Source organism: Phalacrocorax aristotelis, chromosome 4 (assembly GCF_949628215.1).
Source record: "Phalacrocorax aristotelis chromosome 4, bGulAri2.1, whole genome shotgun sequence".
In the NCBI taxonomy this organism is placed as follows: Eukaryota; Metazoa; Chordata; class Aves; order Suliformes; family Phalacrocoracidae; genus Phalacrocorax; species Phalacrocorax aristotelis.
The window spans coordinates 72,108,818-72,123,968 of record NC_134279.1 but is presented as its reverse complement, the minus strand read 5'-3'; the positions used below and the strand labels follow the sequence as shown (position 1 = coordinate 72,123,968).

At 45.4% G+C, this 15,151-nt stretch overlaps 1 protein-coding gene across 3 annotated transcripts in view; it reads left to right on the top strand.

The window, feature by feature from the left end:
- The first annotated feature begins 2,664 nt into the window (after positions 1–2,664).
- The window catches only part of AFAP1 (actin filament associated protein 1), a 119,947-nt gene continuing 107,460 nt past the window's right edge, over positions 2,665–15,151 (top strand). For 2 of the 3 annotated variants that reach the window (XM_075091940.1, XM_075091937.1), the window contains exon 1: positions 2,693–2,841. The gene's annotated coding sequence lies outside the window, so the exon portion shown is untranslated. Of the gene's footprint in view, positions 2,842–15,151 lie in introns of all 3 variants that reach the window. The other variant, XM_075091938.1, reaches the window with a different exon arrangement.

The following is a 15,151-nucleotide window of genomic DNA, read 5'->3' as shown; positions in this document are numbered from 1 at the left end:
ATAACGAATACTGAAAAGATTACAGGAAGATAAGGGTATCCCTATGGCTAAGCTGCATCAAGTCATGCCTAAAGCCTGTGAAGACTATTTCTATGGTAGTGAAGTGACCCTTGATAGAGTGGGAACTTATTGTGAATTATTGAGAACAAAGACAATATTTGGACCACTGCATGGATGTTTGGTCTTGAAGCTAGAAGGCACTTTGTCAAACATGGAGGCTGTGTGGTTCAAATAGGGAAATTTATACAAAATTCCCTTCTACTACTTTGTGTTAGAAGATGATTAGTTTAAAAAGTTTATTGGGTGCCAAGTATGACATACAGTTACTGTGAACCACTATTAATGATGTGACTTCAGTTTCCATGCAAGAAACTCCTTAGTAATCAATTGATTTATTTTGGTCATATTGTATTTGAGGTGAGTTATACGCTGTTCCTTTTGATTCTATAAAATAGAATTTGTATTTAAATAGTGTCATTAAGACTCATGGGAAAGAAATTCACTGAATCACTAAGGCCTATTTTGCAGTTGAAGTAGTTACAGAATGCATATGGCCAAACTCGGAACTGGCAGGGGAAAATGCCATTTTAAAATGCAACATTGTGGAAACTAAGAATTTGAATAAGAAAAAAGTTCTTTTGAGCCCTTCAGCTTTAGAGGGAGCTTGTCTTCAAGAGGAACTGTTTGTGCTGTCTGACATTTGTGATAGATGGCTCGTTCTTCAGTCTCTTTGGAGTTATGACCAGAAGACAAGTCCTCACCAGCCTGTCCCACAGCTGATGGACAAACCCCTTGTTATCTAACCTTCTCATCTGGCATAGGGTATAAAGTGCTTATTTTCTTGCCTGTCTTGCAATGACTATTTCTCATTTTTGTTTGCTGATAAGCTTCCTAACACCTTCAGGACATTTCTGTGGAAGAAATACTCTGCCCTGTTGAAAGAAGCAGGCATCCTGCTTACAGACAGCAGAGGCTATCACTGAAATGTTACTTAATGTAACATACGGGCATTAAAATTTATCAAACCGGAGGCAGTAATGCGACCAAATCCATGAAATGCTCACTGCAAGCATAGGAATCAGTGGTGCTATGCACGGATTACACTGCCTGCGCCAGAGCAGCCAAGAGCTGTGCTTTTACAGCAAACTTTTGGATTGTTCTCTCTAGTGATCATGTTTTACAGGTCATGATACTAATCAAGCAGCTCTAAGACAGCAATAGCTGAAAGCAATTGAACTGTGGAGAAGAGGAGCTACGGTTTAATTTTTCAAGGCCAACTAAGCCCTTTAATATTGCCAGAAAAATTGCTACTTCTAACTACTCCAAACCCCACTCCTGCCAGCTCCCAGCAAGCGGAATGGAAAAAGGCAAGTAGGAGCAGGCTGCTGCTGTCAGAAGAGCACATCCAGTAGGCAAGTCCTTCCCTGCCCGTGCCCGAAGGCCTACAAGAAAGAGAACAGCTGAAACTGAGATTTTAGGCTACATAATTTGTCTGACAAGATTGGGCTGTGAATTCAGCACTTCTGGTTTAGGCATAACCTAGCTGGACACGCAGTGGGAATGCTGAATAAATAGGATTTTCCCTGACTGTACCTGTTACTTTGGGTATCACCCTATTGGAATGACTGGGGATGATGAAACATGATAGACCACACTAAACTTGGCCAGATCAAACCAAATTTTATTCACCAAAATTAAAGGTGCTTAATGAGTTGTATACTCCAAGATGTACAACAACATAAGCTACAACCGCGTACAGAATGATGAACTTGCACGTAGAATGCACCACAGATACTTCTCACAAGAGAACACTTGTGCATCCAGCTGTTACAGTTGAAGTAAAAAGAGACATGCTGTAACATCCAGCTGGACTAAAGATGAAAAAGTATTGTTGCTTTAACTAATGTTCTTCTGTTAGTAACATTCCTCTGTGGCCTCAGTGTTCCAATTTCTTTGTAGACAGAGAAGAAAATTAATACGTGAACTTGTCAGAGTTGGAACATGTTTACCCATCTTGTCCATATGCAAGTTTGCACTGGTTCAACCTGCAATTTTGTTGAAAACTGAAGCCTGCTTTAAGGTCTCAGAGGACACTTCTAATCAGAATAAACTTTAGTCAACATAAACTGCCTCACCCTGCCCTCTTGATTTAAATCTAGCTCGTATCGAGCTAAACTAAGGCAACGGAAGCCAGCTTTAAAGCAACGTTGGGTCCATACATGATTTCACACCATTTAACCAAAGGGTTTAAATTGTGACTTCAGATGAATGACGACGTGCTCCTCGTGCTCCGTTCCACGCTTGGGGTTATTCCCCCCCGCTGAATGCCGGGTGCCAGCGTCTCCCGGGCACGAATGGGAAGGGGCTGGGCTGCACTGAAGCTCCAGTTACGATACCGCAATATTTCAGGGCTTACTCGGGGGAAAAAAAAAAGCCTCCCTCCACCAAGGATGCTTTGCTCAGGGGCAGGAAGCCCCCGTCTGAGCTGCCAGCACCTGCCTCTCAGGGGGCACTTCGGCTCACCTGCCCCTCCCGGGGGATGCTGCGGGGCCGCACCGCCCCCCGCCCGCCTTTGTTCCGCTCGCCCCGCCTCGCCCCGGTCCCCTCCCCGGGGGCGGGGGCTGCGCGGCGCGGGGGCGGCGGGAGCGGGCGGACCCGCACCTCCTCCCCGGCCCGGCGCCGCCTCTCCCCGGCCCCGGCGCGGCGCGGCGCGGTGCTGGCTGCGCTCCGCGGGGCTGCCCTGCGCGGCCGGAGCTGCCCTGCGCGGCCGGAGCTGCGCCCGCCCCCGCTGCTGCGCCGAGCCCGCTTTGTGCCGGCAGCCGCGGCAGGACGGCCCGAAAGGTAGGACGGCTCCCGCCGGCTCCCCTCGCCCTCCGGGCAGCATCTCTCTGCCGAGCTCCGCGGGCGGGGAGGGAAAGGAGGAGGAAGAAAGAGGGAGGGGAAGGGCTGGGCTCAGAAAAGGGCTGCTTCTGCCGAGGCTCCGCCGCTGCCCCAGGCAGCCCCGTGCTAGGAAAGCTGTGGGCTTAGTGGGAAAAAGCCTTTAAAAAAAAAAAATAGTCTCGCTCGTTTTCTTGGCCGGGAGAAGCACATGGAAAAAGCTGCGAAGGGAGCCCGAGCATCAGGCGGCGGCAGCTCCGGCGGCCGCCGTCCCCCTCGGCTCCCCGCCGGGCCCCGGCACCGCTGCACGGCGCGGCCCCTGCCCGGCCTTTGAAGGGGCAGAAATCCGACTGAGATCCTCCGCAACGAAACCCTCGGTTTGCGATCCCGAAACTCGCGTCCCTGCCCGGGGAAAGGCGGCAGTCTGGCAGCCGGGAGAGCCCGGGCTGCTGCTTTGTACAGCTGAGAGTTTCATTATTTTCTGCCTTTTAGGGTAGAAGGAGGTGGTCTCTCTCCAGACTTTGCCATCTGAACCCGTTTCATCATAGCGGAGAGATTGCATCATGTTACAGCCCTGGATTCAGTAAGGGCAAAGGCGAAAAGAACCATCCTTCCAGATCTGTCCCATTGGCTTCCCCGTCCGACCCCCTCCTTTTTATTTCCTGTTTAACAGAGAGGTTAACACTAAAATCAGCCTGCGATTGGTAGGCGGCGGTTCAGTTCACAGCGACGTATTTTGATTTCTTCCACTGAGGGGTTTTTGGAAACTCGATTTTAACTTTGTCGGTTCTATGTGCGTTATGTGTCTTGATGGGGGAGGTAGGGGGAAACTTGCCAAAGATTTAGCCGGTAGGAAAATAGTAGGCAGCAAAAGAGCCAGATAAACAGCCAGAAGCAGACGTTGCTTTACAAACTATAAGGTCTGAAGCTGGAGGAGGTGAATGGATTCAGGCAGGCATCCCTCAGAAACTGAGGCGTTCACCTGCCCAGAAAGGCAGTGTAGATGAACGAATGCACGCTTCTGAACGGCAAGACAAGACAGACGTCAGGAACAGAGAAGTATTTAGCTACTCTCCCCTCTGGATCCTATATGATCAGTTTGATGCAAACACTTGGTGTGTCCTTGCCTGTTTTATTTATCATAGCTTTGCAATGACTGATCTCTTCAGTTGAGATCCGACTGAAAAATAATACATCTCAAAGCCAGAGAGATCTAATTAAATATTGTACTGCAGTCCAGGATTTCCTAAGCCGACAGTTTCTGCTGTTCTTTGTGCAGTTCTTTGTTTTGTTCCATGGGGAAAAAAATGTCACAGCACGGCTTGGTTTGGCTCTCGGAGGTATTTGCCATAACTAGTATCTCGCCCTCACAGGTGCTCTGTTGCTGTTTGCTCCAACTGTTACAGGGCCACTTTTTTCTTTCACGAAAATAGCAGTATTATGAAGTCTTTTTTCTATGCTTCTCTGGGAAGGGTCGGTGCAGGGGGACAAGGGAACAGCTTGGCAGCCAGATGGGTCCATCCATCAGCGCTCTCCTATATGGGCACTTGGTGCCCTTCAGTCATCCCTTGTGCCTCCTGGTGGTTTCTGTAGGAAGAGCTGCACAATTACTTTCTCCTTTTGAACAATTCCTTTTTCCTTTCGGAGCTGGGGTGGAAGAGGAGCGAATCCTGCGTTAGAGCCAGAGGGAGAGCAGTCCTGTCTTTCGGTGGCTATAGGGCACCAGATGGGCTTAAGAAGAATTCGGAATGGATTCTGAAAAGAAGCATCTACAGTTTTCTTTGTGTGTCTGGACAGCCAGTGATAGCAGTGACAAGCCTGCGCACAGAACAATGAGCAGATATTCCCCGTCTTTGGTACTATGTGGCACTGCGTGGTGTTTCCCAGGAAATATGTCAGCAAATTCAAAGTGTTATGTGGTGTTCCTGGGTCTCAGGCAGATTTTTAGACAAAGGGATTTGGAAGATCTTTGGGGTTGAATTTGCAGTGTGCCTTGAAGCAGTGGCAATAAGGAGGAGTAAAATGCAAAGACACTTCAATAGGTCAGCTGCTTATGCTATTTTAAAATCTTACAACCTGAGTAGAGAGGTTTTTCACCTTCATCTCCTGAAGCTCTCAAAATTGAAGAGATACTGTCAGAGACATAAAGCAGAAAACAATATTGAAACCTCAATGGGGCAGGCTGTATTTGGTACATATATGACTAATTGTGCTATTCCTTTCAGTGGTGCAAAGAGAACCTGCTGGAAGGGCAGATCAAGAATTGTCTTGCCTTCCTGCTCACTGCAGACTTCCTTGAGACATTGCCCCAGGACAAAGAGCCAGCAGTTCAGGGCTGGCTTATGCAATCTGGAGTCGACTGATTTAATTTCCGGCCTTATTCAAAAGTTTCGTATCTCATACATCAGTCAATGGGAGTATGGAGCCCGCCTGGTTAACTGCATTGTCCAAAGCTGCGCTCTTTGTTTTGCGAGGAGGGGGCGAGGAGGAGGAGTGGATGTGCTTTATATTCACATGCACGAGACCTCTTGTTGAAGTGGGAGGGTGGGACACAAGGACTTAGGCTTCCAAACTCCCATACAGTTTAGTTCAGTCTATATTATTGTGAGTCACATTAGAGCCTACTCTGTCAACTTTTCAAAAAAAATCTGTGCATCCCTTCCAGTTACTCAATTCAACTTGTTTTACATGTGTATGACACCTAGGTACTGGTATGACCCTGAATTTCCTCTGATTCATTGGTTTATTGACAAATACAGCGTTCCATCTGGCACAGGAACTGTCTGTGTGGGCTGGGCAGGTGACTGTTTTACACACTCAGTAGATCTTATCCCATGTTAGTATACTCTAATGTGAAATGTTCTTAGGCTCACAGTTGAACTTTAAGACTCAAACCCTCCAAAATAATAGAATACTAGATGTCAATCAGAGGACTACAGAGTTACTGCAAACACTGAACCAGGACTGAAAAAGCTAAGTCTTGAACGTTCTCCTATTCTACACCTGTTAAGGTTATCTGTTGACTTTTAGGAGGGATTAACTTTCCTACTATGAAGCATCCTAAGCTGGCCTTAGAGCAAATATAAGTTTTTAATATCATACTGGATATCTTTTTATCTGAATATATAATATTCAGATATTCATAATATAATATATCTGAATAAAGCAATACCGAGAAGAATAGTCTGTCAGCACTATGAGCAGGTAGGAAAACATGCAGCTGCAGTCACACAGGGGTGACCGTGAACACAGTGTGCCCGTGTGACTGTCGGACTACGCCTACACATCTACCTATACGTGAAGGTCTTGTATTTGTATTGCATATGCAACAGATCGTAAAATACTATGTATAGACTAAGCTGCTCTTACTCGCTGATTAAAAGGTAGCACTTGACTCTCCAAGTCATGAAATGCATGTTGATTCTAGTAATGCTAATGAATAGTATTGCAGGGACGTAATGAGGGTTTGTGGAAAGGGAGGATATATCATAGCAGATAACGAACGAACCTTTTGGGACATAAGCCCTGTTTTCCAGAGGTATGGTGAGAAATGAAATCCTGAATGACAGCAAAATAGAGTTGTCTGCTGTCCATTACCCCTCTGCCACCCTGACAGAAAGTTGTTCATGACATACAGTGCGTAGTAAAATTTGACTGCTCAGGGTGCTGAGCACCCTGAACACACAGCAACGCCCGAATGAGCTGATGGCGATCACCTCTCTTAGAGTAGCCCTGGGATTATACACTAGGCTGTGAAAACAATGAATCAATATCTGTTGTATATTTCATCACTGCCCATCAAGATATCTAGGGAAGAAACTCGTAAGAGGACTTTTTTTATCGGTTTGGTTTTGTATAGGTAATGCTCTTTACATGTAGTGGTATCTTAAAAGCTGATGGTGTATGTTTGGCAGTAGAATAGGCAGAACTGCCTAGGACCGTCTTCCTTAAATTTCTTTCCTAAACTGAAAAAGAAGTAAATACTAAATAAATCAGTGCATTATTCCTTTTATGGTGATATAGTGTGTGATTTTTTGACTATCTGGGGGATTTCTGCTGCCAGCATCTCTCTGCCATCATGTATTTTTGAGCTGAGTGATAAAGGCTGTCTTTCCATAGGACAGCTGCTGGTAATGTCCTTATTGTGCCAAAATCTTTATAACTACAAAATGCTGAATAAAAATATTTCCATCCATTAATAATAAGTGCCAGAAAAGAGTATGCAAGCGGTTTCAAATTTGTAGCTGATGTCTCAAAGATAACAGAATTTTACTCCCAAGAAATACAGCACTTTGTGTATATGAGGTAATTGCTATGAGTTGCACTAAATATATATTATTCATTATGGGACTATCATTATATCATGCTTGTGAATTCCCTCAAGTCTCTTATCACTGTCCTAATCACATCTAAACATTTATGGAAAGCAAGATTTTGGTGTCCTACTTGACTGACTGATGTTCTGGCTCACTGAATTCATTCTAGGCTCATAGCCACTTTTAATGAGCATGCTTGCTTGGTTCATCTAAAATGAATGAATTTTGGGAAAGGAGCTTAATTCATGTATTCACCATATCAGAGATACTACTTCTTCACAGAGAATGTGTAGTGGTAGGTTATCTCAGTTTTGCAGAGCAGCAAATAGTAAAGCTCTTTAATATGCTGCTTTCATGCTAAGCTACTATGCACTGTCTTCAAATGTATAAAGGCTCAGTATTTGGCAAGTTGCTGTGGGTGGATTTTCTTTTGTCCATTAAAGTATGTTTAAGTATCTGTTTGAAACTTATCTGGTCTCTCATCAGTTACACATGCTTATGGCATTCGTGTTGTTCAAAACTGGAAGAGAAGAGAAGGAAAGGTAAGGAGGGAATTTCCATCTTCTGAGCAATTAGTGGATCCGGATTTTATTTTGCTGTAGCATTTCTTACCAGGAGCAGCTGCAAACAGAATTACAGTGTGACCTTCACAGCATTTCCTAGTGCAGTCATCAATCAGATCTGGCAGGAGCTTTATCGCATCTATCAGTGTGGCTCATAAGCCACATGCTGTCTAGTCTGGGGAGAAAAACAAACAAACAATGGGAGCTACTGTAGGTTTCGTTTAAAATAAAACAACCACGAGTGAGCTTTTCCCATATGTGCCAGCTTTGTAGGCAGATTTCAGTTTTTACCGTGTGCTTGTGGGCTGATTAATAAAATACGATGATTGTAAAGCAATGGAAGAGACTTCCACTAAATCTCAATGGCATTGGCAAATCATTCACAAGCCGTTGCAGCTTCAGCTTTTCGCAGTCTATATTCTCCAGTCTCATTCTAATCCTAAGCGTTACTTTTACTAAGGAGTTCATGCAGTTAGACTATTTTAGGTGTTTTCTGCACACATAAATGTTAGGAAATAAAGAAGTGTTTTGAGACTTCTCTGATTCTTACATGAAATAATGTAGCTTTCTCAGATTAAGTGGTTTGCAATTTTCTGTGGCCACACCTGGAGTACTGTGTACAGTTCTGGTCCCCGCTATACAAAAAGGATGTGGACAGGCTGGAAGGGGCCCAGAGAAGGGCCACCAAGATGATCAAAGGACTGGGAAGCTGCCATACGAGGATAGGCTGGGAGAGCTGGGTTTGTTCAGCCTTGAGAGAAGGAGGCTCAGAGGGGATCTCATCCCCATGTACCAGTACTTAAGGGGTAGCTACAAATAAGACAGAGACTCCCTTTTCACAAGGAGTCCCATGGAGAGGACAAGGGGGAATGGACACAAGTTGCTCTTGGGGAGATTCCGATTGGACACCAGAGGGAAACTTTTCACAGTGAGGACAGTCACCCATTGGAATAATCTCCCCAGGGAAGTGGTTGACTCAGCCGCGTTGGACACCGTCAAGAGTCATCTGGACAGGGTGCTGGGCCATCTTGTCTACACTGTGCTTTTCCCAGAAAGGTTGGACTAGATGATCGCTGAGGTCCCTTCCGTCCTGGGATTCTGTGATTCTGTGATTCTGTGATTCTGTGATTCTGTGTGTGCCTTTGCAGGCTATTCTAGGGCTCTTTCAGAGGCAAGTTTATAATGTAGTGGCCAAGGTCAGCCATCAGCTGCAACATCCCACTTTTAAGCATGCAAAACATTATTAACACCCTGTAAGTGTTTTGTTTGTTTGTTTTGTGTTTCTTTGTTTGGTTCTTCCTACTAACCTTTGTCTGGTTTTGGAGTTTTACTGAAATTTTAAAACATTTTGTGTTCTTAGATTTTTATTTTTTTTTTTCCCCACTGTTACGCCAAATTCACTGCCTTTTTCAAATGCCTTTGCTCTCCTTTTCTTGCTAGCTGCAGTAAGTAAAGCTTTCTTGCCTTCCTTCCCAGGGCTCAGTACAGTGACTATTTGTCGCTTCACGCCTGGCTTCCTTACAGGCAAAGTCCTAGCTAACAGGTAGATGGGAGAGCACGAAGCAATAGGAACAGGCAGTGTGTAATTCTAGCTTCCTTCATGGGCATATGTTTGTGTGTATGTACGATAAATACAGATATATATGCAGATATCTATAGATAGGTAGGTCTATCTATACTCTAGAGTGAGTGTGTATATGTATAGGTGATATATATGAGAATCATAGAATCATTAAAGTTAGAAAAGACGTTTAAGATCATCAAGTCCAACTGTTAATGTAACACAGCCACATCCACCGCTAAACCATGTCCCTAAGCACCATGTCTACATGTCTTATAAATACCTCCAGGGACTGTGACTGCACCAATTCCCTGGGGAGCCTGTTCCAATGTTTGACAACCCTTTTGGGGAAGACATTTTTCAGAATATTGGACTTAAACCTCCACTGGCGCAACTTGAGGCCATTTCCTCTCATGCCATCACTTGTTACTTGGGAAAAGAGACTGACCCCCATATCACTACAGCTTACTTTGAGGTAGCTGTAGAAAGCAATAATGTTTCTCCTCAGCCTCCTCTTCTCCAGGCTAAACAACCCCAGTTCCCTCAGCCGCTCCTCATAAGACCTACTCTCCAGACCCTTCACCAGCTTCGTTGCCCTTCTCTGGACAAGCTCCAGCACCTCAGTGTCCTTCTTGTGCTAAGGGGCCCAAAACTGCACACAGTACTCGAGGTGCGGCCTCACCAGTGCCGAGTACAGGGGCACAATCACCTCCCTGCTCCTGCTGGCCACACTATTCCTGATACAAGCCCAGATACTGTTGGCCTTTTTGGCCACCTGGGCACACTGCTGGCTCAGATTCAGCTGGCTGTTGACCAACAGCCCCCAGGTCCTTCTCCACTGGGCAGCTCTCCAGCCACTCCCCCCCAGGCTTGTACTGTTGCATGGAGGAGTTGTGGCCGAAGTGCAGGACCTGGCACTTGGCCTTGTTGAACCTCATACAATTGGCCTCGGCCCATTGTTCCAGCCTCTCCAGGTCCCTCTGCAGAGCCTTCCCACCGTCAAGCAAATCAACACTCCCACTGAACATGGTGTCATCTGCAAACTTGCTGAGTGTGCACTCAATCCCCTCATCCAGATCACTGATAAAGATATTAAACAACTGGCCCCAACACTGAGCCCTGGTGATCACCACTTGTGTCCAGCCACCAACTGGATTTAACTCCATTCACCACAACTCTTTGGGCTCAGCCATCCAGCTAGTTTTATACTCAGCAAAGAGTATGCCCATCCAAGCCATGAAAAGCCAGCTTCTCCAGGAGAATGCTGTGGGAAGTGGTGCCAAAGGCTTTACTTTGATAATTTCATGATTGTTATGCCCAAGACAGCCTCCATCCTTCATATCACCCACCAGTCCTTCCCTCTTCACAAACAACAGGTCAATGGGCGTGCCTTCCCCGGTTGGCTCGCTCACCAGCTGTGTCAGGGAGCTATTTCACACACACTCCAAGAGCCTCCCAGACTGTTTCCTCTCTGCTGCATTGTATTTCCAGCAGATATCTGGTAAGTTGAAGTCCCCCACGAGAACAAGGGCTGTAGAATATTTCATCTGCCTCTTCATCCTGGTTGGGTGGCCTATAACAGGCTCCCACCATGATATCTGCCTTGTTGGCCTTTCCCCGATTCTTACGCATAAACACTCAACCCTATTGTCATCATCATTAAGCTCTAGACAATCAAAACACTCTGTAACATATTAAAGCTGCCTTTATCACACAAATTTTCTGAGAAAAATAGCTGATTGCTAATAAATACGTGTATTTACTGTTACACTATGAAGTAAAAGGTTAAGGCCCTGAGCTTCAAACTGGTAATGTTTTATGGCCAAGAGTGGGGTATGATCTATAATTCTTGTGGTTTGTTTTTTTTTTTATAACCAGCCAACTCCTGGTAGAAGCTACTTTGGTCCCAGGTTTGGGCAAGGAAGCTTGAAATGCCATAAGAAATGTGCAATAGCAGGTGCAGGAAAATGCTCATAAAATGTGAAATACTTTTAGCAAAATGGTTATCTACTCTGTCAGGAAAAAAGTCATGTGAATTGGCTAGCTGGCTATGGAAAGAATGACTTGTAGTTTTCCTCTGTGTGTGCCATGTCAGTTTGACAGGTTTTATGGCCCCAGCTGCTGAAATGGCACTAGGCAGAGCAGCAGGCGCAGCCCCTGCCCCAGAGACCAGCAAACCTGGGTGGAAAGGAGCCTGCCCAAAATGATCCTGTGCATGGTCTGTCTTCAAGTGCTGGGGCTGTGCCTGAGGATTTTGCCAGCCGAGGGGAAGAGTTTGACAGACAGACATCCCTGGGTGGTTTCAGATGGTGCTGTCAGTCGCTGCGTGCCAGGAGTGCCCATTCTCAGTGTTGAGCCAGTGTCAGCCCCTGGGTCCCAGCCCAGCATCTCTGGGGCCAGAAGAGACTGCAACTCTGGACAATGAGCTTCAGCACCCAGGCACTGTAGCTGTACAACCACTTGGTAGAGGGGGTTTAAGAGGTCAAAGCCATAAGTGGTCCCGTTCCAGCAGGAGGATGAGGAGGAGAGGGGAGGCTGCCAGCAGGAATCAGCCTCAGAAGCCGAGTCCTGTGTTGTTGTTCGGGGGCTCCTGCTTCATGTGCATGCAGCAAACCAGCTGGCTGCCTGTTGCTGGTGTAGGCCAAATGAAGAGACGTGGTTTCAGCACTGCGAGCAGGGTGGGCCACTATGAGGAAATGATAAAATGGCAGGAGTTGAAAATGAGATAGATAATGTAAAAGGCAAAGTCGTTAGATAAGAAGTAGGGCTGCTGAGTGTCACTGGGGCGGTGGTGGCCAGGAGCTGAGCTGTACCAGGGCCACGCTTTGATGCTGTTCTGTTGCTGGGGCTTAGCATAGATCAAACCAAAAGAAATTGCCCTTGTGGAGAGTGGGATTTATTATTGTAAGCCAAGTTCATGCCAGAGAATAGAGTGAAATACTTACTGGATGCTGTCACCAGCTGGAGGAGATACAGACAGAAGAAAAGGAATACCTGAAAATGTTAGGAGCTAACTGGTTTTTAACTCTGTTAAAGCAAAACCTTATCAAAGAATACCCTTTGGAAAATGAAAAGGTCTGCTTCTTGAAGGGGAAAAAATATTCAGACTGAGGAGCTTCTGTGAATATACAGAGCTCTTCCCGTGTGATCCCTCTGTCTGCACCATGTGTTTGCCATTAGGACCATGAAAAGCTGCGAGTCTCCTTGGACAGGGGATGATGGGTGCATGGTGGGTCCTGCAGGAAGAACCAGGAGTGCTGAAAGGAGACAGAGGCTAGGTCAGGCCATGGCATTTTGTTTTGAGCTTAACGGGAATGAAATCCACCCTGAAGAGTCTTGGGGAAAATTCTGGATGAGGGCCATTGTGAATAATGCTGAGTGCAGATGGGTGGGACCCACCTGATTACAAAAACAATCCTATTTCCAAGGTTAGTTAGTTCTGCTGAAAAAAGGGATATGTAACAAGTAAGGTCTCATTTAAAAGGAAAACAGAAACAGTTGGAGACCTTAAACAAAACAAAACAAAAACAACCAAAAATGAAAAGTCACTCACTTCAGAAATTAATGAAAACAAGCCCCCAAACATGCAGGCAGCTGAAACCATGCACCAAAAGCCTCAGATAAACAAAACAAGTGTCCTCTGGGGAAAGGAAGAGCTGTTCCCTCTCTGGGAAAGTTTGTCTGTTCCTGTGTCTTGTGAACTTTTCATCTTGTCTTGGACTTTCTGCTGTCCTTGGTTCACTTTTTGCAGCTCCTTGGTCTCTCCTGCACTTCTTTCCCTGAGGCTCAGAGAAGTGTTTATGCAAGAGCTCAACTTTAAATAAATGAATCATCTTATTTGATGTTGGTGAGATCAGTGCTTTGAGTTGTGCGTGTGTTTACGCTGCTCTGCTGAATGGCTGCCCCCGCAGACAGAAGTCAGCTCAGGGGGTGTGTAAGTGTGCCCACCCCACATCAACCTTCCTAACCTCAAAAGGAGCTCTCCCACCACCCTCCGCTGCTGCAGCTTGGAGCCACCTTCCACCTTGTGACAGCCACGACCTGAGCCTGATCCCAGAGCTGATCTGGATCAAACTGTATCCAGCACGGCAGAAAGATGCAACAGTTAATTTTAACCTGACTCAAGCCCCAATTAGGCTCTTGGTGACTGCGGTTCCCACCTGTCTGTCTGCAATGACGGAGTCTCACAGCCTCTCAACACTGCAATTTCCTTCACATCCCTGTGGATCTTTTCCTTTATTATTGTTTTCAAAATGCTGTGTCTAGATTTTGCGTATGTGGAAGATCTTGCTGAGAGCTGTCACCCCTTTGACCTCATCTTCTCCTGATCTCTCATTTTTCTGTTTCCTTGCTTATAGTCCAAATATGTAACTTTTAAAAGTAATTTGAGTGTTAAAAATAAGCTATACTGAAGGCTTCCCTGTAAACAGTATCTCTCTGTACAACCTAAGGGCAATTACTTGTACGTGTAGAAGGCCCACGTGACTGTCTCCCCCAAATAAACAACTGAAGTATTGATTTAATTACAAGGAAAGCACCTGAAGAGGTATGATGTTTGGGGAGTTTTAGACTTCTTCAACCCTTTTCAACTCCTTCAACTTCTTTTTCCTGTCAGTAATATATTTCTAAGCATTATGGAACTAACTCTTCTGTACTTGGACTTGGGCATTCCTTTCTGGTTTATGGTCGACACATCTACGGGCTCCAAGATCTAAGTGCAAACTCAGACTGCCCTGAAGTTTATTGTACTTTATGAGAGCAAAGGGTGAAATCAGTCTTTGAGACTCAGGGCCATTTGGGCTATGTTTCCTGACATGCCAGGCCTTACAGAAAAACAGCTGTTCTGGGGTTGTTATTGTGCCAGCTTTAAAGAAAAACAACCAAATAAAGAAAAAATACTCTGCCAAATAGGGATCAAACCTTAGCTTGGTTTGACTGTGCTTTAAGCAGTCTCAGTCTTTGCATTTACACTAGTTGAGTTCTTTCCCTTCAGGGAAGTGACTTGGAAACAATATTTATGAAAAAGTCCAGCCCTTTCCCTGTATATCACTGTAGGGAAGGGCTGCTTCCTATCGAGATCTAAATGCTTTCCTCTGTGAGTCAGGATCTGGGCAACCCAGAGTAGGAACTAAATGTAAATATCTGAAAGTAAAGATGCATGAAATTAAGGTACACAGCTTTCCTAGGTGAGACTGTGGAGCTGCTGTTAGCCAGGAGGCATCACCTGGATGGTCCAGTCACCTGGCTGAGCCAGGACCAAAGTTGCCCAGAGACGACGTAGCAGGAATGTGCCCTTGCTCAAGCTATAGCTTGAGCTATGCATGTAAGGCAAAGTGTGTGCCCTTCTAGTCAGTTGTCATCAGTGACTTACAGAGCACTTGGTAGCCTAGAGCAGCTCTTTACACATTAATAACTCATAAAAAATTGATGACTTCATGAGATGGGATGGGGAGTAGGAACTGGAAATGGCAGATGATCAGGGTGCAGAGGGAAGGAGAGAACTGATTTTGTCTCCCTGAATGCTTGAAACAAATGCATAATAAAGTTGTAAGGATTTTGGTACACTGACTGTCTCATCAGCCCTGCTAGTGCCTCAACACTCCCGAGCTTTCAGTACAAAACTCTAATCCAACTTCACTTCAATGAAATGCATAGCAGGGAGAGAAGCGTGTAAGAATCCTGTAGCATCTTTTCTCTTTTCTTGCTGTAGTCACTCCTGTTTTATAAGCTTTCATCTTAACTCCTGCAACTCAAATGAGTTTAGGAACACTCATAAACTCTGAAATAAACAAGCATTTATTTGCTTTACCCAAGAAATTTAGTTTTTGGAATAA